Source organism: Bos mutus, chromosome 7 (assembly GCF_027580195.1).
Source record: "Bos mutus isolate GX-2022 chromosome 7, NWIPB_WYAK_1.1, whole genome shotgun sequence".
NCBI classification, from domain to species: Eukaryota; Metazoa; Chordata; class Mammalia; order Artiodactyla; family Bovidae; genus Bos; species Bos mutus.
The window spans coordinates 77,345,932-77,362,633 of NC_091623.1; positions in this window are offsets into that span (position 1 = coordinate 77,345,932).

Genomic DNA, 16,702 nt, shown 5'->3' on the forward strand with positions numbered 1-16,702 from the left:
GACTTCACTTTCACTTTTCACTTTCATGCACTGGAGAAGGAAATGGCAACCCACTCTAGTGTTCTTGTCTGGAGAATCCCAGGGACGGGGAAGCCAGGTGGGCTGCCGTCTATGGGGTTGCACAGAGTCGGACACGATTGAAGTGACTTAGCAGCAGAGATGCTATGAAAGGTGGTCACTCTGAAGCGTAATATTTTTCTAATCACCCTACCTTTTCAGAATCTCCTACAAACCACATGGCAGGCAAGTCAGGGAGATCCATCCACAGTAAAGATGGATGCAGGAGGGCTTCTTCCCTGGTGGCTCAGTGGTAAAGAATCCACTTGCCAATGCAGGAGACACAGGTTCAATCCATAAGTTGGGCGGATCCCACATGCCAAGGAGCGGCTAGGCCCGTGCACCACAACTTTTGAGTCTATGCTCCAGAGCCCAGGAACCACAACTACTGAGCCCATGTGCCACAACTCCTGAAGCCCTTACAGCCCTAAAGCCCAAGCTTCGCAACAAGAGAAGCCACTGCACTGAGAAGCCGTCACACCACAACTAGAGAGCAGCCGCCACTCACCACAACTAGAAAAAAGCCCAAGTAGAATGAAGACCCAGCACAGCCCAAGAAAATACAAAAAATAAACAAAACACAAGAAGATGGATGCAGGGGCCTTCCCTGGAGATCCAGTGGTCCCAGGTGACTTGGTGGTTAAGAACCTGCCTTGCAATGGAGAAGATTTGCAGATTTGATCCCTGGTCAGGGAACTCAGACCCCACATACCACAGGGCCACTACTGATCCCACGTGCCACAGTGAAAGATTCCTCATGATGAAACAAAGACTCCACGTGCTGCAACTGAGACACAATACAGCCAAATATATACATACATATTGTTTAAAAAAAAGATCAATGCCTTGCATGCACAGAACCTATTCTCTGAAATTTGTGACAGGTGCTCCAGTGAAGAGACAAGTCAACAGACTTTACTCCAGTGAGGGATGATGTAAGCAGTGACACTGCCTCACAAGTGTGACCAAGAATCCAGGGTGTGCATTGGAGGAAGGCAGGAGCATACACCCACAGATGGGGTGGGAAACCTCTGGTGTTAGCAAGGCTGTCGTGGAGCAACATACGAACACCGTATCATGTCCTCATCTCCCATTTATTATTTATGTCCCACCTGCTTCCAAAAGGATGTGACACGGCTTTCAGTGAAAAGCACAGATATGAAAGAATCATGCAGCCTCTACAACTAAACTCAGGAGGTGAGAGCCAAGAAGGCAAAAAGGCAAAAGAAGGAGGCAGTCTGTAGAATAATTATATCAGGAAGCACTGGCTTCGCTCTGAACTTCCTGTCCTCCAAGAGAGAAAAAAGAAGGCAAACACAATGGTATATCGTTTCCTTTAGTTCGTAACAGGAAACAGACCATCAGGAGAGGCGTTAGCCATCTCCTGGGAATTCTGGCCCTTTTGGCCAGAGGAGACCTAAGGAAGGGGAGGAGAATGGAGGTGAGTCCCTCCCCGAACATCCGGCTCCTGCAGAGATGACATGTGTCCATCTAAAAAGGGCTGTTTCTGCCATCTAAAGAAAAGATGCCCTCGTCAAACTGTTCATTCTGCTCATCAAATATTTACTGAACAACAGACTGGTTCCAAATTGGGAAAGGAGTATGTCAAGGCTGTACATTGTCACCCTGCTTATTTAACTTATATGTAGAGTACATCATGCAAAATGTTGAGCTGGATGAAGAACAAGCTGGAATCAAGACTGCTGGGAGAAATATCAATAACCTCAGATATGCAGATAACATCACCCTTATAGCAGAAAGTGAAGACCTAAAGAGCCTTTTGATGAAAGTGAAAGTGAAAAAGTTGGCTTAAAACTCAACATTCAGAAAACTAAAAACATGGCATCTGGTCCCATCACTTCACAGCAAATAGACGGGGAAAAAATGGGAACAGTGACAGACTTTATTTTGGGGGGCCCCAAAATCACTTCAGAGGGTGACTGCAACCATGAAATTAAAAGACGCTTGATCCTTGGAAGAAAAACTATGACCAACCTAGACAGCATATTAAAAAGCAGAGACATTACTTTGCCAACAAAGGTCCATCTAGTCAAAGCTATGGTTTTCCCAGTAGTCATGTGTGGATGAGAGAATCGGACTATAAAGAAAGCTGAGCGCCAAAGAATTGATACTTTTGGACTGTGGTGTTGGAGAAGACTCTTGAGAGTCCCTTGGACTGCAAGGAGATCCAACCAGTTCATCCTAAAGGAAATCAGTCCTGAGTGTTCATTGGAAGGACTGATGCTGAAGCTGAAACTCCAATAATTTGGCCACCTAACTTGAAGAACTGACTCATTGGGAAAGACCATGATGCTTGGAAAGACTGAAGGCAGGAGGAGTAGGGGACAACAGAGGATGAGATAGTTGGATGCCATCACTGAATCAATGGACATGAGTTTGAGTAAGCTCCGGGAGTTGGTGATGGACAGGAAGCCTGGCATGCTGCAGTCCATTGGGTTTTAAAAAGTCAGACAAAACTGAGTGACTAAACTGAACTGAGCTCTGGCCAGACTCCAGACTAACAGTTTAACGTTGAGAATAAGAACCTGGTGCCTTCGTTCAAGGATCTCATGGTCAGGGAAGGTAGATGTGAGCAAATAATTAGAATGAAACTCGATATGTGTCCCGAAAGACAGATGACCATCAACACGGAAACACAGAAGAGAGACATGAACTTTACTTGGGAGGAAGGCCAGCGTTCCAGAAACTAGGAGGAGGGAACAGGAGGCTTCCCACCTGAGGGTCTCCTACAGGCAGAGGAAGTACAGAGATGGGCAACCAGTTTTATGGGAAAGGAGCAGGGTGGCACACCTAGGGTGTGGAGTGCATGCTCATGGCGGAACAAGAGGAGGCTTGACATTTTGGCTGCAGTTAAATCATGAAGGGCCTTTTATGTGAGGCTAAGGAATCTGGGGCTTGGCATGAGAACCATCAAAGATGTTTAAGCAGGGAGCAACGAATTCAGATCATGGGTTTCCTCTATTTGCTTAAGATCCTCAAAGCCCACAAGGCTGATGGAGAGTCTAAAATTGGCCAACAAAACCTCACCTGCAGCAACCAAGAACCAAAACGAGGGCATTGCCTGCAAGCTCGGTGTTCTTTTGCAAAGCAGAACTGCGTGTCCTTCCTCATAAAACAGATAACCAGGGACTCTGGCTCAGTGATCCTGCTTAGGCATAACCAAGAAGAGGTGTCACATCAGCAGCAGGGAGCTACTTCCAAGAATAAATCTAGGCATTTTGGAAGAAAAAAAGAAAAGCCGAATTGGGAACCGTCTAAAAACTGTTTTTTGGAGAAAGACACGTAGGTACTTTCCACTCCTCTGTGTAGTTAAAAGAACAAAAGCAATAGCCTGTTCCCCCTTCATGCAGCAGCTTCCAATAGGACAAAAAGCCAAATGCAACGCAGCTGAAGGAGGGATGGGAGCCCAGACTGGGTTAGAGCCAACACTGGGGTTCTAGGCAGAGCCCAGTGGTTCTGGAGGCATGTGGACAGGAAATAGACCTGTTCTAAAAGTGTAGGGGGTTACCTAGGAAGCCAAGAAGAGGCAAGATGTCACAGAGCACAGGTCTCCCTGCTCTTTGCAGGGAGAGAGATGGGGCCGCTCATCTCTTCCACCTCTGACAATGACCACATTCCCTGCTCCTCACTGGCCAGCCTCCCCTTGAGAGCCCACCGTCCTTCACTGGGAGAGCCACTCTACAGATGAGCTCACAGCATGCGTTCTGAGCCCAAGGAATCTGATGGGACAAGGACTTATTTCCACAGTTTGAACAGACAAGTAATTTATGATCTCAGGGACCCTGAAGTAGGAGCAGGCTGCATTCCAGTCATGACACTCTCATTTTGTGACTATGAAGACCTCACTGAATAGATCCTGAGCATTAATTGTGACCCACTATTTGATATAGTAAGTCCTTCCTCAGGGCTCTGTGACGTCATAAGTTTGTTTGCTTTTTTAAATTCCAAAATGATGTTATTTGTCCTCTGCTCTTTCTGAGAAGCAGCCTGTCATAGTCTCCCATGGCTTTATGAGAGCTCCCAGACAGCTTTGCCAATGACTGTTCAACACCTCAGAGCTCCCAAAATCCCTTGCAGAGATGCTGCTCGGAGCCTTAGCCTCAGCCAGTAAAAACAAAATTGCTTGCTTCTCCAAGCCTGCTTCCTTTACCGTCTGACCCCCATTTGGGCTGAGATGCCTGGATACCATTTTGAAAAATGGCTAGTGTAAAAGGATGCGTGCTAAGTTGCTTCAGTCGTGTCTGACTCTTTATGACCCCATGGACTGTAGCCTGCCAGACTCCTCTGTCCATGGGATTCTACAGGCAAGAATACTGAAGTGGGTTGCCATTTCCTCCTCCAGTGGATATTTCCAACCCAAGGATTGAACCCGTGTATCCTGTAGCTCCTGAATTGCAGGCAGATTCTTTACCACTGAGCCACCAGGGAAGCCCTGTAAAAGGATAGTGCTTCATTATAGGAAAAACTTAAGAGTTCTCCCCAAACTGGTGAACTCAATATAGTTTCTGGTTAGGACCCATCCTCCTTTTAGCAACCTTATCTCATTCAGCACTGACCCCACACTCTCCAGGGCTCAGGGTCTTCTTTTCCTCTTGAATCCTTTACCCAGATTTGACTCTTACCAGTTTCCATGTTCCAGATCTTTCCTGAAGCCCAGCCTTCCACCAAAACACCCTGTGTCCCACCTCCTTACACCCTGAACTCTAATCCATCTAATGGTGGAGTGGCGCTGCTGTGAAAGCGCCTTTCGATGGCAGACTGCGGGAGAGGCTGTTTCCACCCTAGAGCACACCGTTAGTGCCTGTGCTGCTCTGCACCCCTCCCCCATGCTCTCAGCTTCCCTTTGCAGAACCTCATCTCCCCATCGTGTGCCATCTTAACAGGACGTTCGCTCAGGATGACCCGATCTGTCAGGAACAAGAGGTGCACACGGGACCATTCCAGGCCAATCTGGCTTTCCTTGGCAGAAGTGACCTAAGGATAACTCAACAGCTGGAACCAGCGGACCCAAAAGCAGGGGTCTGTGCGCTGGCTATCCAGAGCTCCATGCCTGCCCTGTTTCCTTTCTTGTCCTTTCTCCGGCCTGAATAATTACCCAGGAAAAGTCAGGCCACACCTCAGCATTTTTATTCTCTCTTAGATTCGTTTGCAAGGCACAAACCCCTAATCCCATTTCTTATCTGAAGGAATGGTCAACTGTGGACATTTTAAGAAAAGGAAGCCTTGGAAGAGACTATTTCAGACAAAGTGGCCTCAGGAGAGGTTGGGTGTGTTCCTTGACAAAAGAGAAAATGCCAGTGGATGTTTCTGGTGTAGCCTAGCCTCTCCACCAGCAGATTCCGTTAAGGGGATGATCAAAGTGCTGTGGGTGACATTTGACATGTGCCAAGACCTTGGCATGAGGATCCCACTTGTTTTCTGGTCATGGGGGATGACTCTGCCCTCAAAGCCTGGCTGGGCCCTTACTGGAGCCCTTCTAAGGACGACACCCCAGGACATGGCAGGCAGCTGCGTTTTTGGGGCATCCTTGCCAGCAGTGCAGGCCCAGCTTAAACTGGAGGACATCCCCACAAGGAGCCCAGGAGGAAGCCAACTCCCCTGCCTCCGCCCACCACCCCCGAGGAGGCTCTGGCTCCTGGCTCCCATCCTCCTAGACCAAAGGGGGAGAAATTAAATCAGCTGTGCTCAGAGACAGACTCCCAGGAAGCAAAGAACACCCCAACTTCAGGATCAGGTCCTTACACCAGCCCCTTCCAGTCTCATATAAGTAAAACTCCACTTCTACACCCAATCCCACAATGTTCTTTTCCACTTTTTTTTTTTTCCCATAAAGTAGGCCCTTCACATCATGTAAGCACAGACCCCAACGAAACCTGGCTCTATCCCCAGTGGGATACAAACAGAGGAAAGAGCAATGAAAAAAGGAAACTCATCAGTGGGAGTTCTCTGCACAGAAGAAATAGAAGAGAATGGTAAGCAGGGTGTAGCAGGACCCGCCCTTCTTTCTATATCACAGGGAGATGTCCCTCAGTACTTCATGGGGACTGTGGGCAAGCAGAGAAATACGCATGATGGTCCCTGGGGCCAAAGGAATTAGAGGCCAATGCAGAAGGGCCGGGCACTACCAGGTAACCAGGAAACAGGTGCTTCCTCTCTGGAAGGGGCACCGCACCCGTCTTCCTCGGCAGGAGCTCACTCTGAACTCAGCAGGACACTTTACTGAAAGAAAGGTAGCCTACAGCAGACTCGGTGAACAGACAGGAAGAAGCGGCTTTATTTAACTAGCATGGTTCCTTGTCCCAGACACACTTGGGGCTGGGAGAACAGACCTCAGAGTTTAGGTCTTTAGAGGATGTCCCCCACGGACAGTCCCACAGAAGCGGTGCTTTATTCTTATCCAGAACAGCTGCCAGTTTATGCTGTGCTCCCGTGAGAATCAGAAAAATAAGGAAGTTCCCTCCTTCTGTCTTGATGGTGCGCCAGGCAGACAATGGTTCGTGCCTGATTGCTGGCTAGGTGAGTGGGGCACACCTGGGATTCTAGTCCCCCCACCCACCAGCTCCCTAATGCTCCCTGCTCTGGGGGGCCCGAGTAGGGCCCCTGTCCCCAGGAGCCTCCATCCGTCTTCTCCTGCAGCCCTTCTCTGAGCCCTGCTGCTTCCCATCCCCTGCCTCTATCTGTTTGGAGTCCACTTTCCCCATGGCCTTCCCAGTAGCTCAGCTGGTAAGAATCTGCCTGCAATGCAGGAGACCCTGATTCGATTCCTGGGTCGGGAAGATCCCCTGGGGAAAGGATAAGCTACCCATTCCAGTATTCTTGGACTTCCCTGGTAGCTCAGCTGGTAAAGAATGTGCCCACATGTAGGAGAACTGGGTTCAATCCCTGGGTTGGGAAGATCCCCTGGAGAAGGGAATGGCAACCCACTCCAGTATTCTTGCCTGGAGAATCCCTAGTGGGCTACAGTCCATGGGGTCACAAAGAGTTGGACACAACTGAGCGACTAACACTTTCACTTTCCCCATGGGAGACAAGTCTGCAGGCCTTCAGGAGTTATGTGAGGTGGTGCCCCTTTTCCTCTGCTTTCAGAGGCTGCAGAGTGGACAGAAAAGGACTCTGTCTCTGGTACAACAGGAACCTCGTTTAGTTTCTCCACCATGATGGCTCAGGTCACCTTATGACTACCTAGGAGCAGATAACTTCACCCAGTAAGAATCTGCTTTCTCCTGAAGTCAATAAAATATAGCTTCATGTAAAGTATGCTTATTTTTTTTCAATTAATAATAGTTTGGGTCTAGTCTCAGAGAAAAACAATCCTGGCACTACTATCTTCAAGAAAATGGAGCCATCTCCAGTTTCATCTTGATATGAAATCCCCTACCCACAGACACAGATGGAGGGGAAGTTGCAGTATGTGACACTACAACATGTTTCTCAGGCTCAGCAGAAAAATAAATCTCTAGTCCCTTTGATCTTTTTTTTTACTTATTTGGCTGTGCTGGGTCTTAGCTGAGGTACTCGGCATCTTCAGTTGCAGCATGTGAACTCTTAGTTGTGGCATATGGGATCTAGTTTCCTGACCAGGGATCTAACCCAGGACCCCAACGCTGGGAATGTGGAGTCTTAGCCACTGACACCACCGGACCTTTAGTCCCTTTTATACACCAGTGATTCGCTTTGTTCTACTGCTTCCCTGGAAAAGTTACTCTCTCTGTTACTGAATATATGAAACATGTATTATGGGGAGGACGAAATTTATAAGGTAGTTATCAGTTAGCTATTGCTACAATAATGTTGCATTAACTCACAGGCCTATGACCAGAAGCATGTATTTCTCCCCCTGAAGATCAGCCTGGGTTCAGCTGGACTTTACACCAACCTGCAGGCTGGGTCCAGGTCTCGCCACAGGTTTTCCACCCTCCTTGGCCCAGCAGCTTTTTGAGACATGTTGTTTTCATGGTTAAAAAAAAAAAAAAAAAGTGGGAGTGCAAGCTCAACCATGAAAACACATTTCAAGCCTCCACTTACATCATGTCTGCTTATATGCCAACAGCCATAGCAAGTTGCATGGCCAAGATAAAACTAACTAGGGCAAGCCCAGGATCAGAAGGGCAGAAAAATATATTCTGCCTCTCATAGAAGGAACATGGGAAATGGCACACAGTAAGGGGTGAAGAACTGAGAAGCCAGCTACCATAAGGAGGGAGGGTAAAGGGAAGGATGGCAAAAGAAATAATATTTTTAGAGGTCTATTTTGTGCCAGGTATTGTCCTACATGTTTCAGGCATAAGAAGCCTATATTATAAATAGAAGACTGACATCTAGATGGGAACGCTGGTGAGCAACTGAGCCTGGATTCACACATGGGTCCAACAGACCCCAGACTCTGCGAAGGGTTAGAGAGCTGGAGACAGCAACCTCTGTCTTACTCTTGCAGGACCACAGATTGATGCTGAGCAAGGAAAGAGGTAAATAAATGGTGATCTTTTCAAACCCAGGCTTCTCCCAAAGAGCCTGAAGCAGGAACATTGTGTCTGAAGTAATAATTGGAGTCCAGTGGCTGAGTCTTTCATCATTTAGACTGCAGATTCACTGCTTGCTCATTCTAATACTCTTGCAGGCATTGAAGTTAGTCCTAGACTGTATGAGTCATACAATCTTGCCCTAAATTCTCTGCTATAAAGGGGTCAGGAGTTATTTTCAAGTTACAAGTTCAGACTTTTACATGTTCTAATTGCTTTCTTACATTTGACTCATGTGTTAATGCAGAAGATAGTATCAGAGGAACAGGATAACGTTATCAGACAGCATTCACAGGTGTAGCTGCGAGTCTCTAGGATGCTCTTAGGGAGAACAAAGCAGGTCACAGAAGTGCAGGGATCTGGTGGTAAGTTAGTTGGTGCTGGATAAATATTTGCCAAAAAAATTTATCCATCAACAAAGATTATCTACCTGTGCAGTGCAGCTTATTGTACCATGGGTGCTGGTGACTGGAAGGATGTTTAGAGTTCGTCTAAACCGCCAGTGGGCTTCCCTGATGGCTCAGACAGTGAAGAATCCTCCTGCAATGTAGTAAACTCTGGTTTGATCCCAGGGTGGGGAAGATCCCCTGGAGAAGGGGACAGCTACCCACTCCAGCATTCTTGCCTGGAGAATTCCATGGACAGAGGAGACTGGTGAGCTATAGTTCATGGGGTCGCAAAGAGTTAGACATGACTGGGTGAATATGCTACCATTCAAAGAGAAACACTACCTCTGAGGCTTTTTTCCAACCTGCCTTCTCACTCTTGTCCTTTTAAACATTGAATGACATTCTGATGGTTCTTCCATATTACTGATGACTTGGGCTCATGTGTTACAACCTTCCCTGATCCACAAGTCCCACCATTCTCCTGGAGAACTTGGGTACAACTGTGAAGACCACGTAGTACCCAAGCTTTGCAGCTCCCAACTCTGTCAACACCAGCAGCCTTACTCTTCCTCACATCCATCCATCTCCATTACTCAGGCTTTAAACCTAGGGCATCACCCTCACCACATTTTCAAACTGCCGATCAGAGCCAATGGTAAGTCATGAAGGCAATTTAGCGAGCTGTAGCATTTTTACTGGAGAAGGAAATGGCAACCCACTCCAGTGTTCTTGCCTGGAGAATACCAGGGACGGGGGAGCCTGGTGGGCTGCTATCTATGGGTCTGCACAGAGTCGGACACAACTGAAGTGACTTAGCAGCAGCATTTTTACAAAATGGAAAAGAAAACATCCAAGATCATTGCATGTAATAAGGGCATATCTCAAGAAACTTTTGCTTGAATTATACGTACTTGATAGGCATACAGAACTGTGGTGTCAGATTTTTTTTCCTGAGAGTTATGGTCAAAAAAGTTTAAGAAATACTTCCCTTGGCTTTTTCATTCACAGAACATTCCATTTTTAAAATATCACTGTCTCATGCTGCTGCTACTGCTGCTAAGTCACTTCAGTCGTGTCCGACTCTGTGTGACCCCATTGACGGCAGCCCACCAGGCTCCCCCGTCCCTGGGATTCTCCAGGCAAGAACACTGGAGTGGGTTGCCATTTCCTTCTCCAATTCATGAAAGTGAAAAGGGAAAGTGAAGTCACTCAGTCATGTCCAACTCTTCGCGACCCCATGGACTGCAGCCTACCAGGCTCCTCCATCCATGGAATTTTCCAGGCAAGAGTACTGGAGTGGGGTGCCATTGCCTTCTCCGATCACTCTCTCATAGCCACCAGTTATTATACCTCGCTCTCTACTCTTCATACACTCATTGCTGCAACTCTTGTTTCCATGTGACCCATGAGCATGGCAGGTAAGAAACTTAAGAACAGGAATAATGCCCCATTGAAAATCTCCTAGTCCATCCTGTCCCCTCTGAAACACACACACATACAATACTGTACCACACACACATATAAACTGTCTAGTGCCCATAGGGTGTGTGTGCATGCTCACACTTGAATGGAAATTGACACAGAAGGTGAGTTTCACACATGAGCTGACATGGAACAGAACAGACACCACATGTGGTTATGGAAGGTGATCAGAAGCACGAACATGGGAGTTTGCAGAAATCTTAGGCAAGGAGGTATGGACTTAGAATTGAATTAACTTCATGAAATTAATTCAAGATGCAGGGAGATTTCACCTGTTACCTGAGTCATAACCCAGAAGAAAAAAAAAAGCCCAATGTTAAAAACTCAAGCCATAATCTAAACTTTGAGTCAATGTAGATTGCAAATTCAAATTTTCCCTTGGGCCACTGGATATAGCAGGACTTCTCAACCTTGGGTACTATAGACATTTTGGGTTGGATAATTTTTTATTGGGGAAAAGGGGGGCAGCACCTCTGGCCTCCACCTACTAGATGCCAATAGCTTACTCCTTCCCCACTTGTGACCACCGAAACTGTCTCAGACACTGCCAACTGATCCCTGGGGGTAAATTCACCCCAACTGAGAACCACTGTTATATGATGATGGTACTAAAAACAATGTCATGAAGTGTCTCATGGGTGATAAGCTCCTCTCCAGGCATGATCTCTTCTGGCCCACATAGCAGACCTGGAGGCCAGGCCTGCTGGTAAGACAGGCCCCACAGGAACGCACCATTGCCCCACTGCCTGGGGCACCTCAGTGCTCATGGAATCTCAGCCTCAGTCTTTCCACTCTGAAGCAGAGAATCTGTGACTTCATGTAGTCGAGTCAATCACAAAATGAGCCACTCCTTATCCTATTCTCAGTCTTCCGACAATGTTAAGATGAGAATCAAAATACCAGGAAATGACACTGTTTATGGGAATCTAAATCAGTGAAGCCACTATGGAGAGTGGTATGGAGGTTCCTTAAAAAACTAGAACCAGAGCTACCATATGATCTAATAATTCCACTGCTAGGCATATATCCAAGCAAAACTCTCATTCAAAAAGACTCATGCACCCCAATGTTCATAGCAGCACTATTTACAACAGTCAGGACACAGAAGCAACCTAAGTGTCCATAGACAGATGAATGAATAAAGATGTGGTGTGTGTATATATATATATATACACACACATATACAATGAAACATTTCACAGTCACAAAAACAAATGAAATTATGCCATTTGCAGCAATATGGATGGACCTAAAGATTATCATAGTAAGTGAAGTAAGTCAGACAAAGAGATATATGAGACAGATTATATGTAGAATCTAAAATAATAATACAAATGAACTTATTTACAAAACAGAAATAGATTCACAGATTTAGAAAACAAATTTATGGTTACCAAAGGAGATGGGGGAGCAGAGATAAAGAAGAGTTTGGGATTAACATATATACCCTATTATATACAAAACAGATAACCAACAAAGTCCTACTGTATAGCACAGAGGACGATATTCAATATCTTGTAATAATCAATAATTAAAAAGAATCTGAAAAAGAATATGTATACACATATATGTTGTATGTATATATATATATGGGCTTCCCTGGTGGCACAGTGGTAAAAAAAATCCACCTGCAATACAGGAGATGTGGGTTTGACCCTGATCCGGGAAGATCCCCTGGAGAAGGAAATGGCAACCCACTCCAGTATTCTTCTCTGGGAAATGCCATGGACAGAGAAGCCTACAGAGGCGGGCTACAGTTCATGGGGTTGCAAAGAATTGGACATGATTTAAGTGACTGTGGCTCAGATCATGAACTCCTTATTGCCAAATTCAGACTTAAATTGAAGAAAGTGGGGAAAACCACTAGACCATTCAGGTATGACCTAAGTCAAATCCCTTACGATTATACAGTGGACGTGAGAAATAGATTTAAGGGACTAGATCTGATAGACAAAGTGCCTGATGAACTATGGAATGAGGTTCATGACATTGTACAGGAGACAGGGATCAAGACCATCCCCATGGGAAAGAAATGCAAAAAAGCAAAATGGCTGTCTGGGGAGGTCTTACAAATATGTGTGAAAAGAAGAGAAGCGAAAAGCAAAGGAGAAAAGCAGATATAAGCATCTGAATGCAGAGTTCCAAAGAATAGCAAGGAGAGATAAGAAAGCCTTCCTCAGTGATCAATGCAAAGAAATAGAGGAAAACAACAGAGTGGGAAAGACTAGAGATCTCTTCAAGAAAATTAGAGATACCAAGGGAACATTTCATGAAAAGATGGGCTTGATAAAGGATAGAAATGGTATGGACCTAACAGAAGCAGAAAATATTAAGAAGAGGTGGTAAGAATACACAGAAGAACTGCACAAAAAAGATCTTCAAGACCCAGATAATCACGATGGTGTGATCACTCACCTAGAGCCAGATATCCTGGAATGTGAAGTCAAGTGGGCCTTAGAAAGCATCACTACAAACAAAGCTAGTGGAGGTGATGGAATTCCAGTGGAGCTATTTCAAATCCTGAAAGATGATGCTGTGAAAGTGCTGCACTCAATATGCCAGCAAGTTTGGAAAACTTGGCGGTGGCCATAGGACTGGAAAAGGTCAGTTTTCATTCCAATCCCAAAGAAAGGCAATGCCAAAGAATGTTCAAACTACTGCACAATTGCACTCATCTCACACGCTAGTAAAGTAATGCTCAAAACTCTCCAAGCCAGGCTTCAGCAATACATGAACCGTGAACTTCCAGATGTTCAAGCTGGTTTTAGAAAAGGCAGAGGAACCAGATATCAAATTGCCAACATCCACTGGATCATGGAAAAAGCAGGAGATTTCCAGAAAAACATCTATTTCTGCTTTATTGACTATGCCAAAGCCTTTGACTGTGTGGATCACAATAAACTGTGGAAAATTCTTAAAGTGATAGGAACACTAGACCACCTGACCTGCCTCTTGAGAAACCTATATGCAGGTCAGGAAGCAACAATTAGAACTGGACATGGAACAACAGACTGGTTCCAAATAGGAAAAGGAGTATATCAAGGCTGTATATTGTCACCCTGCTTATTTAACTTCTATGCAGAGTACATCATGAGAAACGCTGGGCTGGAAGAAGCACAAGCTGGAATCAAGATTGCCAGGAGAAATATCAATAACCTCAGATATGCAGATGACACCACCCTTATGGCAGAAATTGAAGAGGAACTCAAAAGCCTCTTGATGAGAGTGAAAGTGGAGAGTGAAAAAGTTGGCTTAAAGCTCAACATTCAGAAAAGGAAGATCATGGCATCTGGCCGCATCACTTCATGGGAAATACATGGGGAAATAGTGGAAACAGTGGCTGACTTTATTTTTGGGGGCTCCAAAATCATTGCAGATGGTGATTGCAGCCATGAAATTAAAAGACGCTTACTCCTTGGAAGGAAAGTTATAACCAACCTAGATAGCATATTGAAAAGCAGAGATATTACTTTGCCAACAAAGGTCCATCTAGTCAAGGCTATGGTTTTTCCAGTGGTCATGTATGGATGTGAGAGTTGGACTGTAAAGAAAGCTGAGTGCCGAAAAATTGATGCTTTTGAACTGTGGTGTTGGAGAAGACTCTTGAGAGTCCCTTGGACTGCAAGGAGATCCAACCAGTCCATTCTGAAGGAGATCAGCCCTGGGATTTCTTTGGAAGGAATGATGCTAAAGCTGAAACTCCAGTACTTTGGCCACCTCATGTGAAGAGTTGACTCATTGGAAAAGACTCTGATGCTGGGAGGGATTGGGGGCAGGAGGAGAAGGGGACGACAGAGGATGAGATGGCTGGATGGCATCACTGACTCGATGGACATGAGTCTGGGTGAACTCTGGGAGTTGGTGATGGACAGGGAGGCCTGGCGTGCTGCGATTCATGGGGTCGCAAAGAGTCAGACATGACTGAGTGACTGAACTGAACTAAACTGAACTGAATCACTTTGCTACATATCCACAACTAACACAACATTTTAAATTAATTACACTTCAGGTTAAAAAAAAAAAAAAAAAAAGGAAATATGACACTGAAAGTGCTTTGGGGAGCCAAGTTTGTACATTTCCCTTCTGCTGTGAATCAACACAGATCATTAGCATCATTCACAGAAGGATGAGGCCCAGAGAAAAGAAGTAACTTCCCCTACCTTGAACATGCATTGGGGTGCCCCTGCTCTGGGCTTCCTCTGACCCAGAGACAGGACTCTAGGTCTGTCTGCCAATTACAGTCCTCATCTGTCTGCATCCCAATTCCAAATTCCTGGGAGCAAGTCACAGTGGGGCCTTCAGGATGGTGGCACTGAGAAACTCCAGAGGGCACTATTCATGCAGACCATCGAACTCCTATGGCACCTGGTTTCCTAGTATGAATAGGGCTTCAGAGGGCACCCCAAGGATGAAGAGCAAATCTCAAGGTGGTAACAAACTGGGCAGGCACCCCAAAAGGTGTCTACTGAAGTGACCTCCAGCAAGTCACTAGATGTCTTGGGGTTTCAACTCCCTCATCTCAACTTGGCAGTTTTAAAACATGGCCCTCCAGTTCCTCGCCACTCTTCCCACTGAGAGGTCCAGGCCTCTGTGCCTCCCCTGCAATCTGGGCTTTGTGACAGCTGAGCCAGCAGAATCTAGCACAAATTCTGCTATGCCAGTGTCTGAACCCAGGCCTTTTAAAAAAACAACAGAATTTCACTCTACGTCTCTTGGGATACTCATTGTCAGGACCCAGCCACCATGCTGTGAGGAAATCCAACTAGCCCCTGGAGAAGCCCAGTGGAATGGCCAGCACCACTTGGCCAGCCAGGTGAGTGAGCCATCTTAGAAATTTATCCTACAGCTTCCCATCAAATTGTCTCAGCTTATCCCTCGTGGAGCAGAGGCGAGCCTGCCCCACAGGGCACTGCTCAGATTGCAGACTCATGTGGTGAGGACCTGATTATTGGTGTTTTGGGCCCGTGTTTGGGCTGGGCTGAGGTGCAGCAATGACCCAGAGCCCTTACATATTCTCAGCCTTCCTCGTGGAAGTGTTACAGCACTCGAATGAGAGAGAAAGCATGAAAACTGAAAATTCTCGATAAACTCAAGAGTGTCAGCACAGCTTTTATTTTGTATTATTCCAAGGTAAATAGGCAGCAATGCTGTGGTTGTCTCAGCCAAGTCAGCTTTGGCCCGAGTTCAGGGAAGAGGAGGTGGTTGCAAAGGGCAGCAAGTACAGAAGGTAGGATGGAGCAGGAGCGGGTGTGGAGAAGGAACAACACAGGCCAGGATGAGACGGGATGCTGCTGTTTATCATCTCAGGGCTCAAGGTGACCTGGGGAGGCTGTCTGAGACCCTTCCTCCAGCAGATACATGAAGAATATCGATCTTATTTTAAAGGTGCTGTGAGGAAACAAATGTCAGTGTCTAACAGTAAGTTTGAGTTATTCTGTACTCTCTGTCAGGAAACTCTAAACCAAGTCCCTCTGGTTTCCTTTTGGACCCATACCTTTGGATTATGGTGTCAGTTACATTATGGAGCAAAACTAGAAAGTCTGAAGGGGAAATAATTCAGAGAGGAGCCAAAAAATCAGCCTGGTTCAGTGGGCACCTGTGCCTTCAAGGACGTCCTTGGCCACAGTGAGTCTGGCCCAGAGAGTGCTTCCAAAAGTCTCAATCTCTGCAAAGGGCGGTTATATGGCTATCTTTTTAAAAAATATTTTCCTTATCTTTTTAAAGTCTATTTCACACACTGAGCAGAAATCTGATAATCCAAGTCCCAATTTAATGATGGAAATCAATAACTTACTTTGTACATCAAGGTGTAAAAACCACCAAAGAGATCTTTCTGAATCAAATTCAATGCCTGGTTGTTGCCCTTCAGTTTTTCTCCTTTGAGATTCAGTTAGGCCTGAGTTTGGCGGAAATGGCCTTTGACTTTCCTACAACCCTGGATCTGCTGAAAAGCTGAAGAGGAGTGAGTTGCAGCCGAATATGTTCTAGAAATCAAACACAACGTCAGCAGCGGTGCTCCTGCAGCCAGGTTAGGACTCTGTAAAGTCAAGACGAAGCAAATGGACTTACTCACAAAATAGAAACAGATTCACAGACTTCAAAAACAGACTTATGGTTCCCAAAGGGGAAAGGTAGGGGGTAAATTAGGAGTTTGGGATTAATATATATGTATATAGTACATATACATACTACTACTATATATAGATAACTGATACTTCCCTCCTGGTCCAGTGG